We start from the raw sequence: 9,662 nt of genomic DNA, 5'->3' as shown, positions 1-9,662 counted from the left end.
AGGCTGCAAAGGCCATTTGCTTCCCAGGCAGGAAGGATTAAAAGGGCCAGGAATAGAAATCAGAGAGGCAGCGTGTGCGGGAGAGCGGCAGATAAGGAGCCGGGAAGTTTGGACAGCATTAGGTGGCTCACGAGGCCAGGGCTGTCAATGGGACGTGGTGTTTTCCTCCCAGGGTTGTGTGGACTGTTGTTTCCTCACTGCCAGTGTCCTCTGTGGGTCACCAGTGCCCCCTCCCAAATCCCTCATGTTGGTGTGGAGATTAAGGGCCAGACCAGCCAAGGACACCACACACTTTCTTTGCCCTGGAGATGGGCTCTGATGGAAAAGCACCAGCTGCTCCCTGGGCACTGCTGCTAGAGATGGTGCCTCCCCTGGTGTCCTCTGCCTGGGGAGTCCTTGTCTCCCCCTGGCATCCTTGTGTGGTGAGTTTTGGGACAGCTTGCTAATACAGTCATGGCTTGCACTGGCCAACAGGACCCCACAGCTCCATAGCTGTTTTAGGTGGGAGATGTTTGAGTCAGCAGCTGCTTCTGGGGCTGTTTCAAACACTTCTGGCTACAGAAGACGTTTTGGCATTTTTATTCCACAGAGAGACAATTCAGAGGTGGAAGACCCCCACAGATAGGTCAAGGCTGTTCCCAGGCTAAGTGCTTCAGGGAAGTTCAGCTCCCAGACCTGCTCCACTCTCCTGTCCCCATTTTCTGTATGCCCCACCCACTGTTTCCTATGTCAGGACATGGTTGTAAAGGAGACCATGACAGCTCTGGGGTATGATCTGTTCTGTGCCAAGTGATTATTTTTTTTTTATCTGTTGAGCAGTAAATCCTTTCCCACACTGGAACATCATGGCACTAATTCTGCCTTATCTATATATCCCCATCTGGCAAATGTATGCAAACCTAAAGGGGATTCCCTGAAAATAAGATCTATGCTACTCAATAGGTGAGGATCAGGAACAGAGTATTTAATAGGGCGTTTTTGGTAAGGAAGCTGCAAACATATACTGTGCTTGCTAGCTCTGCGTGTCAAGCAGGTGAGCAGGGTCCCTCAAGGGGCTCCTCCCTGTTGCTTCTTGAACAGGGTGTTGTAGGATCAGAGGATAATTGATGTTGGAAGGGACCCCAGAGTCTCTGCTCCAGACTCCTGCTGGAAGCAGGGCCAGCTGTGAGAACAGCATGGGTTCCTTGCAGCTTTATCAAGTTGGGTCTTTAACACATCAGAGGATGGAGAGCAGCCTCAGCAGCCAGCTGGTGCTTCACTGTCCTCATGGTCAGACACTGGCTGAAAATCTCTCCAGTTTTTTTGCCCCTTGATCTCCAGCCATGCACCCTGTGAGGGTCTGGCCCCATCTTTTTGATGTCCCTCTGTGTGTTATGCTCCTGCAGCTCCTGCTGGCCCATCTCTCCTGCCTGATGCAGGATACAGGTGGATTGACCAGGCACCCCAGTCTGGGGTTGCCTACAGACTTTCTGAGCATGGACCACAACCAGGGGCCCTCCTGCCTTTTGCTTTTCTCTCTCACAGCTCTGCACTCCTAAGAAATGCCCAGCAGAAAAGCCAGTGCCCAGAGGCAGCAGGACCCCCTCAGCTTTCACCAGCAATACCATCACTGGCCCCGGCAGCCCTGACTCCAGAGCTCTGCTCCCGTGTCACTCACAGCTCCAAGGGACCTCTGTAGAGCTGGAATATTTCACATGGCTTTTTTTTTTCCACACACATGCACAGAAAGCAGAGATGGGCTCAGGTGTGAAACCTCTGCAGAGCAGCAAAGCCCTGAGCACGGCCAGGGCCCTGCTGAGCCCATTGCCATTTCACGGGCCAGCCGTGGGGAAGCAGGAAGCCCAGAGTTACAAGACAAAGAACAAAAGTCCCAGGAGAACGTCACCGGCGTAGTCATCTCCACACATGCAAAGGTCCCTTCTGCCTTTTTTTTTTTTTTCCCCTTTGAAATTTCAAATTCCAGTTTGTGGACAAAGTCCTGCCTATCTGAGAATATAGATCTCCGACCACTGACCAAACTCCACTTCAAGCAGTCCCGAGGACTGCTCTTCCCCTTGCCACGGACCTGTCTGCTCAGCCCTTGGATCTCCCAGGATCATGCTGAAAATTTTGCACTGGAGCACAGCGCTGGTACTTGCACAAAGCGGATTTTTGCTCTTAATGTCAGCAGCTTCCTTCCTGGGAAGAACCTCAGGAATAACCAGGTAGGAGCCTTATCACCTGCAACTCATTTGGCCAGACATTGCAGAGAGAAAACGAGAAGGAGAAACAAGGGCTTCCATTGTGCTTGTACCAGCAATTTTAGCTCATCATTTAAGTAAGGGAAGGGTGGGGGAAACAGCCTCAGAGAGGATGAAAAACAAGAGGGAACATGAGCTTGTGGAGGCAGAGCCACTCTGTATAGTTAACTGATAACTCCAATTTGCCTCTTCCCTCTCATCTTTTCTGATTCTCCCAATTAAGCTCAACTTATTCTCATGCTAATCATTTCTTGACCTGTTTATTCTGCATTAAAAAATTAACAGAGAGCAGTTTACTGCATGACTTGCTCACACAGAACTGCTACAGATTAGCAGGCATGCTTTAAGCCCCTACACAGGACTTTTGGGTCTCATAGCCAGTCTGCACAGCTCAAGGATGAGCTTTTTTTCCTGTTTTTAAAGAACAGCTTTTTCTAAAGTCAATATAAACCCCCCTCTTTTCATGCCTTGAGTATATTTGCTCGGTGACTATTTCCAAATGGGAAAGATAAAGCCAAGGGCTTGTGTTTTGTCAGACTTTTTGTAAACAGGGGTATTTAGGCCATACTGTCAAACCCTCCTGCCTTCTACCTCGGCGTGCCGTGACTCCAGGGCAGACTTGTCTGTGTGTTAATAAGAAGCTCCAAGGAATTTTTTGGGGCTGGGGGGCTGCAGGTCAGTGCAGCTGCACAAGCCCCCAGCTCAGGGGGCAGATCTTTGCCTCTGCTCTGGGCAATGATATGACAGACACACAGATGGGGGTCTGCTCCCATGTCCCTCCCCAGAACATCCCCAGAAGCTGTGAGAAGGATCCAGGAAAACAGATGATTCAGCAGAGGCTGTTCAGGGTCTGTTTGCCCCTTGCCAGCTACACACTCCATGTCCTTGCCCCAGCAAAACACTTTGTGAAGGTGAAAATGAGCCACCAGCCCCATCCAGGGAGGTGGATCAGAAAGATCCAGCAGTGAAAGGCAGGAGAAGATCACAGCCATGTGCCAGACCTTGCCTGGGGGAGATGCAATCAATTTTATCATCCTGTTCAGCAGCAATCACTCTTGGTGATTTACTTTCCCCAGGGCTGAAGGGCCCCAGCTGGGCTTGGGGCAGGTTTGCTGTTTGGAGCTGGGGGCAATGCCCAGGACAGACAATCCCTGAGCAGAGCCCAGACACGTTGTCACTGATGAGCATGTGACATGCGGTGGCACCCCAGGCTCCCCAGCACAGCTCAGGGTCACAGAGACAGCTTCATTGCAACCTTAGGCTGTTTCTGACCAAAGTTATCAAAAAGTAGCCAAACCAACCAATATTGTCCTGGTCTCTAGAGCACAAAATCCCTGTATGGAGAATCAAGGCAGCTTTTGGGCATGGGGAAGAGTTACTTTAAAGAAGGTATAAGACTCTCCCTGAAGTCCTCTCCAAAAGCAACACGTGCATTTCAGCCAAAGCTGGGATGATGCTGAGCCTGGAGGCAATTATTGGAGCTAAAATAAATAGCTGCTCTGCAGAAGTGGTAGAGAAAGAACTGCAAACATGGGGACAGACAGACCATTTCAGCATATACTGCTCTGGTGATAACACTGTGCTTGCTTTACATCCCAGGACTGGAGAGGGGTTTATTATCCTGCCTAACGAGGGCTCTGAACTCTTGAGGAAGTAATTATTATTTCTCCTGGGAGCTGTTATTATGCAAGGACAGTAAATTTGAACTGTTCCCAAGAAGGGCGGCTGTACTTGGAAATGCCAGGGTATTTGCTGATGTGTGTTTGCCATCACCCTGCCTGCACTGCAGCCCCAAAGCAGCATCTGGCTCTGGGGCCTGCAGTTTTGTGACTCTGGAAATCTGTCAGCTCTGTTTTCATATAAAGTCACTCAATGAGCCTGGAACCAAGAGAGGAAAAGGAATAGATTCATCTTCTTCCATTACACCACAGGCTGCAACGTGGCCCAGGCTACGGCTCCCACCACTGATCCCACTTGCCCCCTGAAAACCCTACACGACAACACTGCAGCCCATCCAAACCCCAACCCAGCAGAGACCCAGACACTTTCCTGCTAAACACTCTCCTGCCTGTTTGAGAGAAGTCCAGAAGAGCTCTGACTTTGCCACGTGCTGTTCCAGGTTCACTGACTACACTGGCAAAAGCTTGGCTGAAATCCAGTAGTTTAAGCCCCATATAAATGGAGGAGCAGGAGCCTCAGGGAAGCAGCAGCACTGGAGAGAGGGTGTGCTGCCAGAAACAGACAACTGTTGCTCCCCATTCCTCACCAGCTCACACATTTAGTGTGGCAGGGATCTCAGCTGCCCGCTCTGGACCTGGGGAAAACTCGTTCAGCAGGTGGATATGATTCCTTTGGGCCTGAAGTAATCCTGAAGCTTCCAAGGAAAAAGATCCCTACTGAGCTCACAGTCTGGCAGGCCAGTGAGTCTCTACCTTCAGCCCTGCCAGCTGTTTGTGGGGCTTTTATGTTTCATTGACTTTATACATTCATTATACACACATGAAACAGCCCCTGAATCATTTCAGCTGTGGAGCAATAGGTGAAGGAGGAGAACAGCCAAAATCAACAGTGGTTACACATCAAGTTTTACCTTTTTTTAAAAAAATATCTTTTTTGGAAAGCTGGGTGCATCAGCAAACCATACCTGGAAGTGACCTCCAGTGGCTGCTGGAGTTCTTGGGATCAGCCCTCCCTCAAAATTAAGGCAAAAGATCTCAGTGCTGCTGAGAGGAGGTGGGGTGGAGGGAGAGCTGAAACAGGGCAAGGCTGTCAGGGGGCAGTCTGAGCCCACGGCCCTGGAGGAGGGCAAGTCAAGGGCACCTCAAGGGCAAAAAGCATCTTTCTGGACCCAACAGCTCCAGCTGCCCTCCTGCCCTGGGCTGGCTGGCAAAGTCAGCCCCTGCTGGGGAGCTGAACTTGGGGAACATCAGGACAGTGCCATGTGTGCCTGAGGGGAGGAAGCAGGAGGAAGGAGGGAGGCTGCTGCAGGTGGGAGCACTGGCAGGTCTGAATCGGGAAGGGTAGGCTGGGCATGGAACAAAAAACAAAACAAAACAAAACAAAACACAAAAGGGTTAAAATTTGGGAGATTCTAGTTTCTGGAGATAGAAGGAAACAAGTTAGTGCAAAATGCTTTTTCTCTGCAGGACTGTGCAGAGTGCCTGAATAACCTGTCGTGTCCCCGGTGTCCTCAAACACTAGAGCACAGCAAGGGGTGAGTGAGAACCAGACAACACTCAGGAGCTCCATGTCCACAGCAGCTGCACGCCCACCACACACCCTCCTGTGTGACACAACCCTCCTGTCCCCTGCCAGAGAAACAAAAACACAGCAGAAAGCAAGGCATGGGAACATGGGAGCCTTCTGCATGCAAGGTTTGTTGCATGGGGGACAGCAAGGGCAGGGGATCACACATCCCTGCAGTTCCAGAAACCCACGGCCAGGACACTTCAGGACCCACTGCCTGGCTCCCAGGTAACAACATGGGAAACTGCTAATCAGCCTGTGAGTATTCCATCTAGGTCTGTAACACTGGATAACACTACTGTTTGTGCCTTTACATTCCTGCAAGTCCCGGTGCCATTGGCCTCTTGAATCATAAAGAAATTAAAATATATTATGACCATAAACTACATCATTTGAGGAAATGAACCACTTCTAGTAAACGTATAATGGGACGCTGAAGCCATGAACTTTCCTAAATCAATTGCCAGCTGATAAAGAGCTGCAGGTACTGCTGGGAGCAGCCCCCAGCATGTGACTCCCCACTGGATGGGGAGCACCATGGGATGGTGACTGGGGTGCAGGCCATCCCAGGAAGCACAAACCCCACCACCAGCACAAGCCCTGCTTGGGAGGAATTGCTCAAGCAAGAGAAGCAGCTCAATTTTTGCTGAGTCCCAGAGTGAAATGGAGGCTGCTGGGGTGTTTTGGGGATGAGGTTCTGTGTGAGGCAAAGGGGTCCAGAGCTCTGGAAGCACCAAACATGTCCAAGTTCCTCACGGTGCTGGCAGTGGTCTGCAGGAACTTGGATGTGTTTGGTGCACCCCAAGCCCACCCAGCCTCCTGGCCTCCACACCAAGGTCCCCATGGGTGCTGGGGCTGAGGGGCTGAGCACAGAGCTGGCTGGAGAGAGCCACAGAGGGGAACCCTAAAAACCTTTCTGGTAAGGACTCGCTGCAACCAGTAAAGTTTGAAGTGTTCTTCTCTCAGTTGCTTTGAAGTTTTCATTATGAGGGTTGGGAAGTCCCGCTGCAGATCTGGCTCAGGAGCAGAGGCTGTGCTATGAATGGCAGGATCTGTCCCCAGGCCAGCTGAGGCTGCAGCCCTGGGCAGTAATGCCAGGCACTGGGAACTGGCCTGAGAATGGCTGAACCACTTCCCAGACAGCACAGGCAATCACTGGACTATCCAAGGGATGCCGGCCTGAGTCTACCACCTCTTCCCGCAGCAGTCACAACACCCACCCTGCTGCCCATGTTGGGGTATCTCTCTCTGGAGCCCCAGAACCAACCTGGGGACATGAGCCATTCCCACCCACAAACCTGGTATGTTCACCCTGCACAAAGCAAAACAGAACCAGAGACATGGGGGGCCCATCCAATGGGGACCAGCAATACCAGTAGGAATGGGTGTATTTTGGCAACTCCAAACCCACACTGGAGACCCTGTCAACACCCTTCACTCACACAAACTCTGCAGCGCTGGTTATGCAGCTGCTTCTCTCCCTGCTGCAGGTGCTGGGGGAGCTGGGGGGTACCTGGTGTGTCCTGGAACAGGTCGTATCTGCTGCCATTCATCTTCCAGGGGTGCTCAGCTCCGTGGGCAGAGCTAGGGGAGTCTGGCCCCGGGCTGGGGCCGTGCAGCCAGCAAGCCCCGCGCGGGCAGCAGGGGCATGGGCCATGCCCAGGAGCTGGTTGTGGTGCAGGGGCAGGGCCAGGATAATCCCTTAATGCTGGTCACAATGAGATTTGATGGGGAGCAGGAGTTTGTGCTGCAGAGCTGCAGGTTTTAAAGGGTTCTGGCCACGACCCGGAGGAGAATATAAGGTGGCTCTGGGTGTGTGCCCCACTGCCAGTGCCCACAGCAATGCCTGCTGCTTTCTGGGCCTCCTTTCTGAGGTCCCTTACCCTGGTCTCTGGCCTGACTCTGGATTTCTTTAGGGCAGGGGGTACCTGACCATATGTGCAGCCCTGGAGGTTGATGCAGAAAATGTGCCTGGGTGTGTCTAACAACAGTAGTGCTGTTCCTGGCTCCTCAGGGAGAGGCCGACTGCTTTTGCTTTAAAGTGTTTCTATATAAATAGCCAGAACACCATATCCTTCAGCAACAACCTTGGGCTCCCCTCCCAGCTGATATCACAACACAGGATGGCTCAGTCCAGAGAGGAGCAGGGAGGCTGCTGAGCACCCAGGGTTTTCTCCTCTGCAGGAAGTGTGTTCTGGCAAATGTGGCCCTGTTTATAATGAAGGAGGAAAATCGTGTGAGGGAATAGAGTGGCACTTCACTAGAGTTTCACAGGCCCTGAGTCACTGAATTGCTGAAAGGGAGACCTGGGCACCTCTGAATTCAGCCTTGGGCTGCATGGCTGTGACCCGACTAGGGCCAGGTCTCATCAGCCTCTGTGTCCAGAAGAACCAACTCAGACACAAGCCCATCTGAAACACCCATTTTCCTGCATTTTCCTTCCTCCTCGGATGACTCTCTTCCTGCCCAGCCCACCTCTGCTTTTGCTGTCCCCAGGAGAAGAGAGCTCACTCCTGCCCTCCAGACACTGGGTCCCAAGCACCACCTCAAAGGCACCAGTCTAATGCAGCAAAAGCATTCCTAAATCATTCCTGTCCTGTCTCCACAAGTTTCTGCCTCCACTCAGGCCTACCTGAGGTGAATTTGAGTTAATTTGGAGTGCCCACAGTCAGCAGCTTCCAGAATGCTCCTGGTGGGTCAGGAATGGGGAGTGACCAGCAGCTCTGTCTCTCAGAGCTGTGCCCAGGGAGGGGTGTCCTGGCAATAGGGGCTGATGCCCAACATTCCCATGTGGAGCAGGGAGCAGCATCAAGGGCAGGGCTGGGACTGAACTGTGTGTAACCCCATGACAGCTCCCTGCACCCTTGTATTGCCACACAGGTTTTAGTGGCTCTAGCAGGGAACCACACCCGAGTCAACAGACATTTCTCCCAGACAATGGCAGTCTGCAGGCACACACCCCTGGATGAGCCACAGGCAGCACTTGGCTCTGCTTCCACTGCCTTGGTCCCAACACCTTGGTGGCAGCAGACTCTGGGAAGGGGAGTAGGCAGGGCTGTGGATCTGAAGCTTGGCTGTTTGTCCCCTTGTCCCTCCTGCCTCCTTATTCCACTCTTCATTTCCTGTTGTCACATCTGGCCTGCCAACACTGAACTCTGCATGAGCTGGTTCCCTCAGGCATCCATCAGTGCTTTGTCCATTCTTCCCCGCTGAGCCACCTCCACCTGAGTGTGCCTGTCCCTGGCACAGGACCTGCTCAAGCTGCAGTGACTGCAGGTGAGAGGCTGCTGAGCTGCATGGGGACCTGCAGCAGTTGTTACTTTACACCTTCTGCTGAGCCCCCTGGTGCTGCCCTGTCCATTATCCTGACACCATGCCCAACCTCACAGCCCATGGCAAGGCTCCTTGGGTGGTGTAGGCACCGGAGAATCCTCTTCCCATGCTGAGCTGCTGGTTTCACCAGGGTGGTGGGGTGGATGGGATGCAGGGCAGGCTGGAATGCTGCAGAGGAGCAGCAGCAGCCTCTTAACATGGGGTATCAAGGCTTTGGGGACCATGTGGCAAAATGGTCAGCATCCCTTGGGAGCAGAGTGGGAGAGAAGTGGCTGAGTGAGACAGGAAGAGCTGTGCTCTGCCTCCCTGAAGGGCACTGGGCCATAAACCCAGCACAGTGTCGTTTGTGTGTTGGCAAACACGTTGAGTGGGCTTGACTATTGATTCTGACCATATAAACCAGTGTTGTGGCACTTATTCAGGTTTGTGCAGGTTTTACAGCCCTTGTACTGAGAAGTGCCATGTATTTGGTTTTGCTCCTTCCTTCAGGTCTATCTGTTGACATTGGCTCTCCTAACCAGAGCGTTGGGCCACGCCAGGAAGCTGAGTGTGCCTCTCTCCTTGTGTTTCCCACTTTCCCAGGGTTATCACCTATAAAATCTCACACACACCCATGGCTGGGACAGGTTTCTGGTGCAGAGGCAGGTGAAAGGTGTCCACTGGTCCCCCCCACTGGTTGGTGGGTTTGGGTTCCTTGTGCTCAGTGACAGGAGATGAGCCACCCACCCTGACAGACAGATGAGCAAAGCTGCAGAGAAGGTGCTGCCCTGGGAAGTCTGGAGTGGAGTGAGCAAGGTCTGAGGTCTGTAGGGCTGTGCTGAAAATCAAGCTGTGAAACCAACT

At 52.4% G+C, this 9,662-nt stretch overlaps 1 long non-coding RNA gene across 1 annotated transcript; it reads left to right on the top strand.

The window, feature by feature from the left end:
• Positions 1-1,769: 1,769 nt before the first annotated feature.
• LOC310916051 lies at positions 1,770-6,451 on the top strand. Its single transcript, XR_014591253.1, has 2 exons — positions 1,770-2,204; positions 5,387-6,451. It is a non-coding gene; the product is annotated as an uncharacterized lncRNA (long non-coding RNA).
• Positions 6,452-9,662: the final 3,211 nt, after the last annotated feature.

The sequence above is a fragment of the Zosterops lateralis genome, assembly GCF_965231275.1.
Source record: "Zosterops lateralis genome assembly, chromosome: 16".
In the NCBI taxonomy this organism is placed as follows: Eukaryota; Metazoa; Chordata; class Aves; order Passeriformes; family Zosteropidae; genus Zosterops; species Zosterops lateralis.
This window is presented reverse-complemented; position numbering and strand designations above follow the sequence as displayed.